Genomic DNA, 15,827 nt, shown 5'->3' on the forward strand with positions numbered 1-15,827 from the left:
AGTTTGGTAAAGCTAATTATCTCATTTTGAAAAAAATGAGTGTAAGTCAGAACTGATTGCCCACCACACACATTTTGAAGGCCTTTTGCTCTTTCTTGCTCTTTATAAGGGCCAAAGCTCCAGAAGCAAATGAATGATCTTGGGAAGATGGAGAACTTGTAAGGACAGACTTGTATAGGGTTAATACAGTGCCTTTCTGCATGTCTTCTTGGTTTTGTTGTAAAAGATTCAACATTGTATTGGATAGATAGAAGGAGGATATTATTTTTGCTTTTCAGTTGATATTCTAAAGCAGACTGTTTTATCTTATATTAAAATGTCCTCTCAAACTGTAACCAAAGATAGGAACGTTTTATTCATAGCTGGGACATAATTTAGGGCCAAAAAGGGACTGTTATGATCATCTTATCTAACATCATTAATAATTATTATTTGCTGTTGTGGAATAAAAAAAACAAAAGCCAGCTGTATTTTCTTTCAGAAAGATCAGTATAAGCCAAACACATGTTAAACTAATCATGAACGCTGTGTGAAATACTTATCACAAAGCCAAAAACATGAATGTGCTCTGTCCTGGGCTTCATTACAGAAGATATTTTAGGTGAGTCTTGTCGTTTTTAGAGATCTCATCAAAATTGTGTATAAAATGATCAAAGAAAGGGGGAGGAAAGGCAGGAGAAGACCTGATATTTTCAGCTCCTTTTTGCTACTAATATTTTAGGCTTTTTGAAATATCAAGCTCTACGGTAAGGTAAAAATCGTGCACCCATTTGGGCCAAAGAGACAAGAATGTGAGGTTTGTGTGGTATGAACTGATGATGAATCACACACACTGGTTGTTGTAGCTCATTCTAAACACCCTACAGAACCATATTTCTCTGAGGAAAAGAGCATTTTTAACTTGCAAAATGTTGAAGATTTGTGCTACAAAATGCTCATTATAAAATCAGTCTGTTTATATGTAATTTTCATTGGGGAAATGTTAAAATAAATGTCCATCCAAAATTCCTAATGCCTTACCCTGTAACTATTGGTTTATATACCATCAATTACAATGGAATGTGTATTCCATAATGACACAGAAAGTACCTAAATATAATTCTGAAGTGTATCATGCATATGGTGTCAAGTAGCATAGGTTAAATTTACACGCGTGCAGTAGAACATATGAAGTAATGCAGTAATGTATAAAGCCAAGGCCATCATCTTCTCTTACAATGTTTTCAGTGAGCTGACATTCATTAAGGGAAGATTTTTAGCTAGGTCTTCTAAATTTGAGGAATACAATAAATTATTTCTTGCCATTCATATAAACCACTTAACTTTTAGCACACCTTTAAATGGCTGTCTTCTGACAATGCAATAAAGTCACATTCATTTCTCACCAGATCTATAGATGTGAGTTGCGTTTGTGGGCAGAAAATTTCAAGTGGAAATATAACAAGAAAGCATGAGATTTTCTTGGTTATCTCAAGATGAGGTGTCAAAAGAATATTTCTCCATGAAGTTAATATCCAGGTGAAAGGTCAGTGGTGTCTGCACTAGGGACTGTATTTAATGAAAATTAATTGACCTGTTCCTTTTCAGATGCAAATCCTCATTTAGCAGTGTCATTTAGCCATGGTAGGACATTGTGCATGGTTAGGGGTTACTATCAGGTTGGTTTGGTTTTTTTCTCCTCCTGTCCATGCCTTCTTTTTTTTCCAGAGCTCTGTTCAAGCAGATTTGTGGGAGAGGTGGTGCAATTAGGTAATTTACAATTCTTGTCAAAGGAAGGGGTCAAACTGTAGCTTCTGTGGAGGTAGTCAGAAAGCTGCCTGGCTTGTTGGGCTGTGGCACCCAATGTGAGGATGTGTGGAGCAGTGATACAGAGCTGGGCAGAAAGTACCTCTGGGAAGCCTGGTTTGAGAGGCGTGGTGGGGAACACGGAGAAGAGTAAGAGCATCCTGTGTTGAGGGCTGGGTAAACTGTGTGTTGTAACCTGATTGATAGTGATGTTTTGAATTTCCAACCTTTTCTTTTTAACCTTTTAGGTGAAGTTTAGTCCCTACCTATTGTTCCTTCAGTTCTTTAAGCTTCCCATCTCGGGTGGATCAATGCTGGGTTTCTTACACCCCTTCTTGGACACCGTAATTCTGACTAGCATTCCCAGGCTGTGCTGGGTACTGAGCCACCATCACTCTCCATCTACCAGAGCTCACAGTGGACCTGGTGAAGGGGGGAAGATGGTGGTGTTAGTTGTGGGCAATTGTCACAGATGGCAATCTGTGATCTAAAGCAGAAAATCACAGATAATGTGTACACAGGGGAAAGAAGCAGAAGGCTAGGAGTGACCACTGTGCTCAAAAGTGCAAAAACAGAGGAACACCACGGAGACCCTATGGGAAGGACTGATTTATCTGGATCCCAATTAAGGGGTGATTTGTCTTAATAGTCTAAGAATTGGTTGTATTATGTCCAATTGACTTGGATCCATGTTTTTGGATCCAAGCAAGCAGTCTTTCATCCTGCTTTCATTCAGTTTGTTGTAAGGATGTCTTCTGAAAGGTAGCTCAAAAAGTGAGTCCTCAACCTACCGATGGTTTCTACCTTCTCTTTTCTGAAGGCCAACCTGATCAGTAGCTCTCCAGCATTTGTGTATCAGCCTGGCAGCCTTCAAGTTCCTTCTTTCCTGAGTTGTTCCTGCTGAAGTTATAGAAATCCTGGCAACTGTAAGCCTGACCTAAAGCCTCTTGCAAATGATGTGGGTCAATAGGCTTGGGATCAGTTAAAAAACTCTTAGATTGGCTTATCTCCTAAATGTAGCTCTACAATTTAAAACAAAGTTGTACGTTTAGGTATCATTATCCCAAATACAATCCATTATAAGTCATATAGATACAAGGTTAAATTACGTGACTTAAGATATAGCTCAAGTGAAGTTCAAGGTTAAAATATACTGTAAATGGATCCACATAGCCTTAATTTCGGCAACTGTAAGCCTGACCTAAAGCCTCTTGCAAATGATGTGGGTCAATAGGCTTGGGATCAGTTAAAAAACTCTTAGATTGGCTTATCTCCTAAATGTAGCTCTACAATTTAAAACAAAGTTGTACGTTTAGGTATCATTATCCCAAATACAATCCATTATAAGTCATATAGATACAAGGTTAAATTACGTGACTTAAGATATAGCTCAGGTGAAGCTCAAGGTTAAAACACACTGTAAATGGATCCACATAGCCTTAATTTCTGTTGGTGGCAACAGAAATAGCCACAATGTGCTCGCCACAGGGCAAGTGCTGTGATCCTTTAAAGAACTTGCAAGCAAAGGTGCACAGTAAAACAGTCACCCTGTAATCCCAGTGCCATAGGTCTCTGTGGCAAAGAACCCAAAGAACAACATCTGCCACCATTCAGCACAATGAGCATGAACTGGTATATAGAGCACTAAACGTTTGAAAAATCCCCACATTAAACAGTAAATTGTATATCATGTTACCTACAAAGAGAAGCTTCTGGGATCGTTTCACTCACCCAAAGAACATCATCTGCCAGCATCCAGCACAATAAGCATGGACTGGTATATAGAGCACTAAACATTTGAAAAATCCCCACACTAAACAGTAAATTGTATATCATGTTACCTACGTCTCTCTTCATCTGTTCTCCAGCCTGAGATTAATTTCCTTTTCAATGTTATCCCAAGATTTATTTTGCTGGGGGTATGTTTGTGTGTGTGGGCACACAGTTTAAGAAAACATTTCCCCCACTGGAAATTAAGCTATTGAGTACTTTCAAAATGTATAGTCAAGCATCTGAAAAGCAGAGTGATTTGTTTTGACTTATTTATTAGAGAAATTGATAGAGTGCAAGTGAAGCATTTTAGCTTAGGCAGTTTCTTTATCACTGAAATGTGAAGCAAGAACAACTCATTGCACTTCTGCATCCAGGTGTTAACTAGAATTGGAATTAACCTTTATGGTGCTTTTTAGATATTACTAGAGAGTGGAGGGAATGGATTTCTTTTGTAATTTTTTTTTTTTCATATCTGTTTTTCCTGTGGAGATCTACGCAGAGGCTTTCTGACAAGCTTCACTACTGCAGCAATATTCTGAGGCACTGCTACAGTGTCTGAAAATACGTCTTGGTCTAGGAAAGAAGTGAAGGTTAACTCACTGGCATCAAGTTAGTCAGGAGCTAAGCTACAAGGTCCAAGCAAGGTTTAGCATCCTTGGCATTTGTGTTTCTAATGGCTAAGGTGACATAGACCAAGGAGTAGAGGAAACAATGCAGGGTAAAGCAAAGGAAATGTTCTGTGGAAAATCAGCTGCGTCAGCTGTAAAAAAGTTTGGTCAGATGAGCAACTAAACAGAGTGCCGAGAGATCTATGCAACAGGGAAATTTGCTAGAATCTTTCCTGGAAAGACTGGAAATGCAGGACTAAAAGGGATCTCAAGGACTATCGAGTAAAGTTCCCTGTCATCACAGGCTCTGTCGCTTAATCCTTTCTAATCCCATAATTAGTTTTCTTTTGTATTTAGAGATTTCATTTTTCCACTAATTTGCTTAATTCTTTGTTTGTCTCCCTGTCCCTAACGCACTTATTAGCATCCTTTTAATATCATAGGTACATTTTGGTTGTAACTGGCATTGGGCTGCTGGGGTTTATTCTTGATCTACAGTTAATTTTTATTCAGAATTTTTAGTTCTGTAGCATAGCAGACACTGCGAAGAAGTATACAGAGAAGAATCTGATATCAAATGGAAAAACTGATTCAAATAGGAGTTCTTTGTGCTCAATAAGTTATAAGTTCTGTATATTGTGAAGCGATTCTGTTTATAATGTCTACCATGCAATGGGCTGAATTGCTTTAGAGAAAATTTATATATATATATTATTTTTTCTTAATACTTAGAGCGTTTATATTATGTTTATCAGTTACTCCTTCATCTCTATCACAAAGTTGAGTGTACCTTTCCAAACTCTTTTATTCTCTTGGCTGTCATTTTAAGGGCCCTTAACCACAAAGCGATCATGTGAAAGGCAGTACCTAGAAAATCTTCTTTCTGTTTTTCCACTTAGCAGAAATAATTGGCCCCTGATAACAAGCGCTGCAGTCGCACCCACGGCGGCACAGGAAAGGGAGCTGCCTGCAGCAGAAGATGAAGCGAAGCAGTCGGTGACTGTGGTTTGTCCTTTTGTCATGGGTCAGGGATGCTGCCAAGACTGGAAGCACAGATCCTGTTTCCCCTGCAGTACCCTTTCTGTTCTGATTACTGAGAAGCCATTGAGCAACATTTGTTGACACCATTTCCACTCGACACCATTTCCACTTGTGGTTACTATTTGGCAAGAAAAGACAATTTTATTTTTTTTTTTTATTTTTTGCTATTTGAAACTTAAAATTCGTTCCTGGCTGCCTTTATACTCAGCCTGCACTGATTTTTAATATTGTAGCAAATTTGGAGTATGAGCAGAAAAATATCCCTGTCAAAAGCTCTTTCATCTTTTTTTCAGTTTTTTGTTCTCTAGTCAGTGAGCAGAGAGGCACTAATTATTTGATGATGGTTGATGACTGGTAGGATGACTTTCAAAGAGAACAGAATATCACAGGGAAGTGTCTACCAGTAAGGAAAGAAAGGAAAGAGGCAAGCCCGGAGGCTGATGCAGGGTTCAGAAGGGTAAACCATAATCTGAACTGGCTGAGGCAAGGTCAGATGTCTCTGCTTAGCGATGTTCTAATTAGTAAAGCTACTGATGAACTATGAGTGCAATACTGCCGGTCTGATGTTAATCACATGAACCTAACTCACTTAATTGGATTGTGTTTTGCCACTTTGCAAATCCTAATTATACAAAGAGGTTATTTAGCAGCAAGCATGCTTTAACTCTACAAAAGATTTTCTTCTGTCATACTGTTCTTCATTAAAATGAGTCTCTTTCAAGAGGTGCGTTTCTGCTCAAGTTTAAATGATGGCTTTAAATGATGGCTTAAATGATGATGACTATTGGGATTATTTTTTTTAATCGTCAATCAACATTTACTGGTTAAATCTGGCCAATGGAGTGTTTCTAAAGAGGTGATATGTAAATGGAAGAATGTTTTCGCAAGGTAATGGTCTCCTGCCAGTTCAGAAAAACCAAAGCAGAGCAGTTATTGATTGCAAAGCGGGGAGAGATTGATTGTATAACAGTGCTTTCTTACAACAAAGTTGTAAGATATTCTTCATTTCTGTTAGTTCAAATGAATAACATAGATTTATTCATTTTGTTGTGGGGGTGTTGTGCAGAAGTGATTACTGCAGCATTACTATTTTTATTCTCTTTGGGGTATAAAATAGACTGACTGATTTGGGTGTGTAACTGTACAGGACCTGAGACTCTCCATTTCCATTATGTCATTTAGCAAATCGGGCTACCTCCTCCGTAAGGCTGTGTTATAAATATATTATTATTTTTATGTTGTATGTTTTGGTGGTGTTCAAGGATCAGAGATAATTTAGTGGACTCTCTCTCTTCTGGGTTACTGAGCTGGCTTTCTCTGTTGCTTTTGCTTTCTTATCCGTCTGTGTATCTTGTCTTCTAGTTTGTAGTCATCCTGCTCAGCGTCTCTTACACAGCAACCAGCCCAGGAACAGGCTCTGAACTTTCTCTTCTTGATGGTCAATAAAGCAATTTGGAGGGTATTCCCAGCGCGTGCTGTATAGAGGGGATTACCTTCCTGACAGCCAACACGAAATCTCGTCTTCCAAATGACTGCAGTTGTTTGTGCAAAAAAAATGTCTTGCCTGTTTGTTGCTACCTGCAGGGTGGCTGAGTTGAAGCTGTCTTTTCCATCTTCTATTTCTTTTTATATTTTTATTTGCTCACGCTGAGAGTATTTGGTCCTAAATGTTTGTGTCTGTGGAGTGGGCTGATTAAAAGCTGCGAGTATTGGTGTAAACTGGCTCCCACTGAGACCAGCAATGAAGCTCCCACAGCGGCACCTGTGGGGACAATTACACTGCCTGGGAAATCGTGCTTCTCCCACAAACACTTCTCTAGGAAGGGGCTACCTCGTGTACACATAGTGCTGAACCAGAGCTAATTGGCTCAGCTCATCAGCACCATTTCACTGTACTCACGATTTTAAGGAAACCTCTATACGGCTCTTGCTCTGTCATTTGGTGCATGCACCAAGTTACTTGGCACTTGCCTGGATGTCTGGGATGCCACATGGGGTGAACTTGCCCCAGAAAGCCAGCTTTCATCACTTTGATACCTGTTTGTTTCTGGATGGGAACTGCGTGTTTATTTCTACAAAAGGCAAATGTCTTTTTTTTTCTTTTCCAGAAACAAAACTGAAGATGACAGCTGCCATGGGCAGCAGCTCTGATAGGCTCCCTCTGTTCTCAGTAGTATCCAAATCTATTTTTTTTTCATACACAAACCCCGGAATTCCTCTCTTAGATCTACAAAGAGGACTTTAGTGGATTGTGAATATTTATGAAAGAAAACCAGCAACAGTCAGCAGGTAGAGAACCACAAAAAGACTTCTGTTTTATTCCTGTCTGGTCAACACACTTTTTTTTTTTTTTCCAAAAGAAAAAAGGTTCTACGAGTTAAAAAAGTTTTTCTTGCGTTTTAAAACAAAATTGTTAAAAAATAATCTGTGAATTTTTCCACTGCAGGTATTGGAAAGGTTGTGCATAAACCCAGTAGAAATTAGTGAAACTAACAAAAAAAAATAATCTGGCATTCCACCAATTCCTTTATTAATGGTTTAGCTTCATTCTTTCTGCATTTTTAGAGAAAGCCAAAAGCTCTGCTTCTCAATGTGGTTCTTCTTCTATGAAGTGGCCCTACACACTCCTGCCTGCTCTTTCTTAGGTTCCTTTTTACTCTGGTCCTTGCTGACTGAGCTGCTTTGAATAGGATTGTTCATACTTTTGCTGCTGGAGATGCCTTAGATGCTCACCTAACTGTATTCTCCAAACACCTGTAGGCTAAAACAAAACTGTAAGTAATCTAAGGAAGGAGGAAAAAAAAAAAAAAAACCATAAATGGGGGATCCCAAGTGCACTCTGAAATTTCTTTCCTGACTAAGTGCATTGCCAATCTGGCCAGGGAGTGACACTGCTCATTCCTGATCCAAGTGCCTTGATTTCCTGTTGCTGAAAACTGACCAAAGTGAAGGTGTAGAAGAGAGGTGTCGGTCTGGTACAGTAAGCCATCCTCATCTCATCCTGATGGAGAGTTTTAGATGTTGCCTTGCTGTCTGCTGCCCCAATTCTGCTCCCCTCACTCCTCAGACAGCTGCTGGGCACCTGTGTCTAATTGGATTTTCTTCTCTTTAGGTATCTACCTTTCACATCACATATTACGAATCTAATCCAGTCCATGATATTTCAAAAGAATTTCTCACTGAGGCATTTGAAATGCCTTGCAAAACTAGATGTGAGGAAGGGCCATGAGAGGTAATAAAGGAATGAGGTCAATAACTTTGCACTTCCTTTTTTCTTTTTTTTTTTTTTCTTGCTGTATTCAGCTTCTATTTCTAGTGAATGTTTCATCAAAAACAATGTGTGGGTTTTGGTCTTGGAGAACGAAATGCAATAGAGCCAAGTGTGATCTCTCTTGGCAGATTGCTCTATAGCAAAGGTATTGCTTTTGCAAATGATCTGTAGCCTCCTTTAGGTACTGGAAGGGGCTATAAGGTCTCTCCAGAGCCTCCTCTTCTCCAGGCTGAACAACCCCCTTTAGGTTATTCCTTGAACTCTGGAGCAGGTTTAAAGGCAGTGGTGTGCTGAATGTAAATACTATATCATAATATGTTTAGCAGGGGGCAGTAAAGGAGATAAACGCAGCACACTATATAAATTTCTGCATTAATGTACCGCACTGGGAAACAAGATATGAATCAAAAACAAATAAAATATGCAAGCACCTTGAGAAAAGGTGTCTTAATCTAAAAGTAAGCACTCTTAAGTAAAACTATGAATACTTCTGCATTTTCTAATACTGTAAGAGTATTGGAATTTTTTCTTTTTATTAATCTGTGCTGAAAACTACTGACATGATCATAGGCTGCTCCTTCATTAAGTAAACAACTCTTTTTTTCCCCTACCCCAAAGCACACAGCCTCTTGAGAGCGATAAATAATTTATGGCAGAGAAGCTGTAATTGTAGGTAACATTTTTGCCTCGGTGGTGTGCAAAAGGTAAGCAATATATTAAGAAAAATGGGCACCCACATAATAGAAATAACCAGTACCTTAGGAAGTGAGGCAAATAAACCCAACACCACATACTGAGAATAGGAATAGCTGGTTCAAAATTATGGAACAGAAATAAATATGACTCTCGCCCTAGCAGGCTTTGGACACAGGTGTGACAATTCTTGTGGACACATATGTGTACATGTGCTTGTCTGGGCAGGGTCTGGTTTTGCAGTGCCTCCAGGGTGAACTAATTGGTGTTCTTTGTCTGGTGATGCCCAAGGACCACAGCCAGAGCCATGGGCTCTCTGTGGGTGGCGTGGTAAAACATGGGCTGGAGAAACAGTCCAAGCTGGAGTGTGGTGGTGGTAAGTTTTCATCTCTTCACTGAATTCACTAAAATATGTTGACTTATGGAAGCGTGATGTAGGTTTTATGAGGCACCTAGGGTCACTTCGGGAGGGGTGGGGACAAGGTTTGTAGTATTAAATCAGAGCAAGTGAAATAGTGGGATATTATTAGACAGTGACACAAAATAACACAGGAAGTATTTCCTTGGTGTTATCTAAAGAGAATCACGTCTTTCTCCTAACCTTGAAGGCTACGTTCAGTTCTAGTTGCATTGCAGCAGAAGCACATGGCAGAAACAGAAGAGATTCAGAGGGTAATGGAAATTATCAGAGGCAGAGGGGCTACCAAGCAAAGAGATATTTATAAGGCTTGCCTGACCTACATAAGGAAGGAGGACACAGTAAAAAAATGTTAGCAGTGCATGAAATATGAACTGGCATGGAGAACCTTAATCAAATACTTAGCTTTTACTCCTTCTCATAACAAAAGAACAAAGGGATATTGAAATTAAAAGGCAACAAATTTAAAACAGATAAAGAGAAACACATTTTCATGCAACATTTATTTAATCTATAGAAATTGCTGAGGCAGGATGATGCTGTTGCCAATAGCTCAGGTAATAAAAATGACGAGACACACATGAAAAGGAGTTCAGTTACACAAGCCAGAAAAAAACTTACGTTATATGAGCAATTAATCAGGCTTCAAGGGAAAAATAATGATCAACTGCTGGGTGCAGGAAGAAATATCTGAGCACCGAGTTCTCAAAGAGGTGAAACTTCTCTTAAATTCTGTAGAATTTGGTCTAATTAAGGCCTGTGTGATTGGCTTCATCATTCTGGCCTCTCCACATGATTATATAATTAAGAAAAAAGTATATTTAAATAATTACCACTCGGTGCCTAAACACAGGACTTGGTGCTAAAATCTGTCTTTTTTGCTTCCATTTTTTGGGACAATTTTCTTGTGAAAGAGTCAGCTAATGCTTGGCTTGACGTACTGTTGTTATCTTGCCCTGTGATGTTAAAACGAGTTTATGCTTAGGAGCTTCAACTGTTCTGTTTTACAGAACAGTTTTGGGCAAGAAGCTGGGTATAAAGTCCTGTCTAGAGTCATGCTAATAGATGAGGCTTCCTGCAGGAATGCAAAGCCACAGGGATTGTATGGTGAGAGTATTTATTAGCATATTTTTGCTCCTGGGCTGCACAAGCTCTGGCATGTTAAAATGATACCAAAATTTTAATTAGAAAATTCCAGAGTGGAAGCTTTTTAGCAGTGATTTGCTGTGGTATTATCCTTTTATTAAAAAAAAAAAATGCATTTACAATTACCTACCCATGATGCAAAATCCAGTGAAATTATATCAGATTAATATAGACATACCTGCCTGCAATAAGTTATTAACAGCTAGTGTTAAAAACGTTTTTCAAAGAAAAGTCACAACATTCCAGTTTTTCACAATATCTTGGAATATACCATTTAGTCAAAAAGACTTTGTCTCTTATTGTCTCAGATCTCCTTTGTATTACTCTGCCTGAAATTTGTTTAAAACATAATTGCTTCATATGGTAAATATTTTTGAAGCTAAGCTTACATCTGTAAATCATCTTGCAAGTTTTTAAGCATTTCTCTTGTGAGGATGTCACCCTGGCTGTTTTGTATGCCATGATGGTCAGTAGCAATTTAGCTTTCTTTCTCCAAAAAGACTTTTCGGGACCTCATTTTGCATATACTTGTGAAATGAATGGATATGAGAGTTGATGTGGTTGCTTATGTGTGAACATATCTCAAAGGTAAAATAGTCATCACTGGATATTCTTTGTCCGTAAAACAAGAAGTCTCACATTTGACAAGCTGCTTGCTTGTATCTGATAACTGATGGCTTCTTCTCCCAGCTCAATCGTGTCCCGAAGCCTTTATTATCCTGCTATTGTCTTGCAGGTCAGAGGCTACAGAACAAATTATTGTGATAAATGTCAATAGTTAATTTAACTCCCATTAAAATTTTCTGTGTCGTAAACCTTAAATTAAAGACTAATGACATCTCTTTTATTATTCTCCATGGCAGTAAAGCCAGTATTACATCTGGCTTTGGCTGGCAGGGAAAGGATGAAGGGACTTGAAAAAGTTGTTGCAAAAAATACAGGGGCAGAGAGTGGTGGCCTACTGCATTTTGTGATTACCTGATGCTCTGCCCAGCCCTTTCAGTAAGAAGGTGGCTGATCTGCTCAGCCTGATCCTGACCCTGCCTGGTGGCCTCAAAGCCCAGCTGATCTCCTTTGGCATGGGGAGTTATGTATGTAGTCAGACTGCTTGAAATTCCTGAAGACATGACTATTAGTTCACCTACAGTGAACCATGAGGGAAGTTTTTTCCCATAGTCTCACGTTGAGAAGGAAAAGAAAATGAGGTTTTAAGTATTTTTTTTTTTTTAAAATGACACGCAGAATGGGCATCCCATTTTACAGGTAACACAAAATTCCTATTGGAGCCACTTAATTCCTAGTGAAATTCTAACCCCATTCACTGGAATTAATCTTTGAAATAATTTTGAGCCATTGCCTTTGTGCAGTACCTGTCTCTGTTTTGAAGAAATATATTTTCAAGCTCTTTCCTTCTTAAAAGGGCATGTGCTCTGAAAGGTTGATCCCCAAAACTGTGTAGAATATTGACTAGAATGCTTGTGCAGAAGGAATAAATCTATGAAAAAACCCCAAACTAAGGGAGCTGGAGGAAATAGACAGGGAAGCTATTTTCCCATTGGCACTTCTGAGTTGTGATCTCCCTGTAACTGTAGCAAATTTGGAGTTTCCAACAAAATGGGAAGTGTTTTTCTTGGTTTAACAGGTAATGTTTTAAATCTTAATGTTTAAGGTCTATCTGGTTTCATTGATAGTAATTCAGGAAATGTGTGTCTAAACGTGTGAGCAAGGCTAATCGTATGTGCTTATTTTTCTTTAAGAATTTCACTTATACTACATACAGGGGAAGAGTTGTAAGTCCATGATTCAGACTGAAGTCATGAGACATGACCATAGGTCTCTGTCCTTGATTAGGAAAGCCCTATGTCCTACTGGGATTCCAAGCAGATAAAGATGGATATTTGCATGACTTGCCCTCTCACAAACTTTATGCAAATAAGCTGACGGTGCTGGTAGCAACTACAGTCAGATCTTAATGTTCTTGATTATAAGCATGTAAAAAAACAATGAAAAAACGACCTCAAAGAAGAAAAATCATGAAAATAAACCATTTATGAAAGATCAACAGAAGCATTCCCTTTCTTTGCGGATGACAAACCCCGACCTGGCATTAGATGTCAGACCAACAGGATTGTGCAACACTTCTTGCTATAACATTGAGTCTGTATTGTGAAAGCATCTTTTGCCACTAGTGTGGGCTGTAGTGATGGTCATCTGTCATGCTTTTGGATTCAAGGATGAAATGGATGGTTTATGCAAGTGTTTCTCCATCATCTCCTGATTATGTCATTAAGTTAGAGATGGCCTGTCTTGTGATTAAGTTTTTGAGAAGTTAAATTCAGTTACTGTTAATTGTTCACAGGTGCAAGTATTTTTGTTAGTAATTAACTGTCATTCAAAAAGAAACTTGAAGTTATCTTAAAGTTATGTATTTTTTTAATGTGAAAATTATTTTAGGATTTTTTTTTTTTAGTTACTAAAGGTTTTAGGTTACCTACATTGGCTTAAAGTCTAGCTTGTTATTTTGTATTTTTTTTCTGACTAACTTGAGAAATAAATATTAAGCATAGCTGAAAACTTCTTAAGCTTTCTCTGTTTAATATCACACATTGCTAAGAACTTTGAGGATCCTTTGATTCTTTACTGAGTTTATTAGAGTACAATAATTAAAACAAATGTTTGAAAGCTAAGCAATGTTCTGCATTAATTCATCTGTCATATTAGCCTTTAAAGTGGGTTTTATTTTTTACCAGGAAGATAGTTTTGGTAGAACTATCACTCTGCACTAATAATCTGTGAAAACATTTTACAAAGTTTGATTATCTCCTTGAGGAAATGATAAATATTTGATGTTACTGGGTTTAACTGAGTGTCATGCAATTGTGATTTTTCTTCTCTGTTGAGATAGCTTACTTTGATACAGCAGAGATAAAGGTTGAGCAAAAAGGAAGGAATCCTGTTGTGAATAGTTTTAATGCTACAACTTTACTATAACTGATGTTACATCATTTTCTCATTGCCTCTGCAAGTGCCCTGTGACGATGCAAGGTGTCATTTTTCCCTTCTTAAAACCCACATGTTCTTTTTTGTCAGGAAATGAGGACGAAGCTCTCAGTGGAGCGTTGGAGCAAATTTGTTTTGTGAATCTGAAAGGTCTGAAAGAGAGGAGCTTTATTTGGCTCCCTCCAATGTGTCTATTGAGTTGCCAGCAGGTCTTTAGTCAGTGTTTTTCCATGTTTTTTTCCACCTTCAGTCTGTTGAGAGATTCAGGGTAACCAGAGTGCTCCACTGGTGTAATTGATTTCTTGTAGAGTCCAGGAAGAGTTGAAGAAAATACGAGCAAAAATCTATCCCAGAAAAATAATTACGGGATTGGGAGGAGACAGGTAGGGGACTTTGTTTCTCGTATGTGTGCATCCCATTGGCACCTCTGCTTTCTGTGTTTTCCCTGCTATAAAGGGAGAACCTCATCAGCTGAGGCTTTTTAACTTTTGGAAAGTTTGAGTTCTTGAGCATATTACCTGTGTAGCCCCTGTGTCACATAGCAGAACTGATCTCAGACTGGTAACCAGGTCAGCTGTCTGTGGTTTGGAGGTTTTGTTTTCTTACTGGCATACAGGAAGAATTCTTACAAGGTGGAAAACATATCAGTACAGTCAATCATAATTTTCTTCCTGTTTGTTTTAAAATACAGCATGATGGTGGTATTAAATTTTCAGGATGCTTTGAATGTTTTATCTGAAAATGAGAAAACCTCGTAGGCTTCAGAATGAAAAGTAACCGATACTGGATGGGGATGAAAAAATAAATGCTACAGAAATCTTGTAAAATATTCTTATGTTGTGGATAAAATATTTCTGTGAGTAATAAGTAGGACTAGGTTTCTCTTGGGGTTTGAGCCTTTCATTTCAAATGTATCAATTCTTTCTTCGTTTGAAATATACAGGGGAAAATGCTAAGGTAGCCACCTTACTCCACAATCTATTATTTGAAAATGGGCAATTAGGAGAGCAAATAATTTAATATTAGTTGACAGATCATTAGCCTGTAATACAAAAAGTAAGAAAAGGCTGGAGCCTAAGGAAGCGGTAGCTATATTTGGAGTTGAGGAAGAAAAAAGATCTTAATTGTGAAGCAGGGTAATAGCTAGAGGATAGGCACAAGAAAGCAGAAAATTGCTGGTACACAAAAAATGTGGACTGTGTCTCACCACCGAAGCTGAGTCAGCTTGAATCTGAACACTAATTGGCACTCATAGCTGCTCTCTGTACTTCTCCTTCATGACCTGGACCTGTCTCGGGTGACAGTATGTTCCGAGTACCTGAGTGAATGACAGCTGCAATGGGCAAATTTGGGCCTCGTTTCCCAGAGGGCTGGGTCTTCATTAGGAAAAATGTGTTTTGAATGACTGAAAATAGAGTCAAGTCCTGGTGAAGATAAAATAGCTTGGAAGATTTGACGTGCTAAGATTAGATGTACACATCTTCTCATTTCGGGAGGGATGTGTTCTAGTGAGGCGGTACATTCTGAAGCATGAGACTGAAATGGGCATTTCATGAAACTGAAATAAGAAGCCGGACAGTCCCATGAGTAGCCTTTTAAAACAGAGCTTTAATTTTAAGGAGTGATTTAGGGCCATCCCAAACCTACAGTCAAACTTCTTGGCTTTGTAGATTGCATAAATCATAGTATCGGAATAGACGTTATTACAGATCTTTCAAAATTAAGAAGCAAAGGCATAGGAAATTCCTACCCTACATGTCAAACTGCTGCCAGACCTGTGCGTGGCAATACATGCACCACCTGTGTGAAAACCATTCCAGTAGATAAGTGCAGTAGCAGCAACAGCAGATGAATGCCCTAAGACAGGGAAGAGTGCATTCAGCAGGAAAAAAGGGATACATGTTTTTGTTTCAGGAATTTATAATAAGATCACCACAAAGACTGGGCTGGAACTAATAACTAATCTTTCACTCCAGGAGAATCAGTAAAATACATTCTGTTGTTAATTTTGGGAGGTTTAATATTTTGTGTGATAAATATCTAGCTGAACAGCCACTACCTGAAATGCTAAATACTACATTGTGATTTTAGA

The sequence above is a fragment of the Calidris pugnax genome, unplaced genomic scaffold (genome assembly GCF_001431845.1).
Source record: "Calidris pugnax isolate Ruff unplaced genomic scaffold, ASM143184v1 scaffold42, whole genome shotgun sequence".
NCBI lineage: Eukaryota > Metazoa > Chordata > Aves > Charadriiformes > Scolopacidae > Calidris > Calidris pugnax.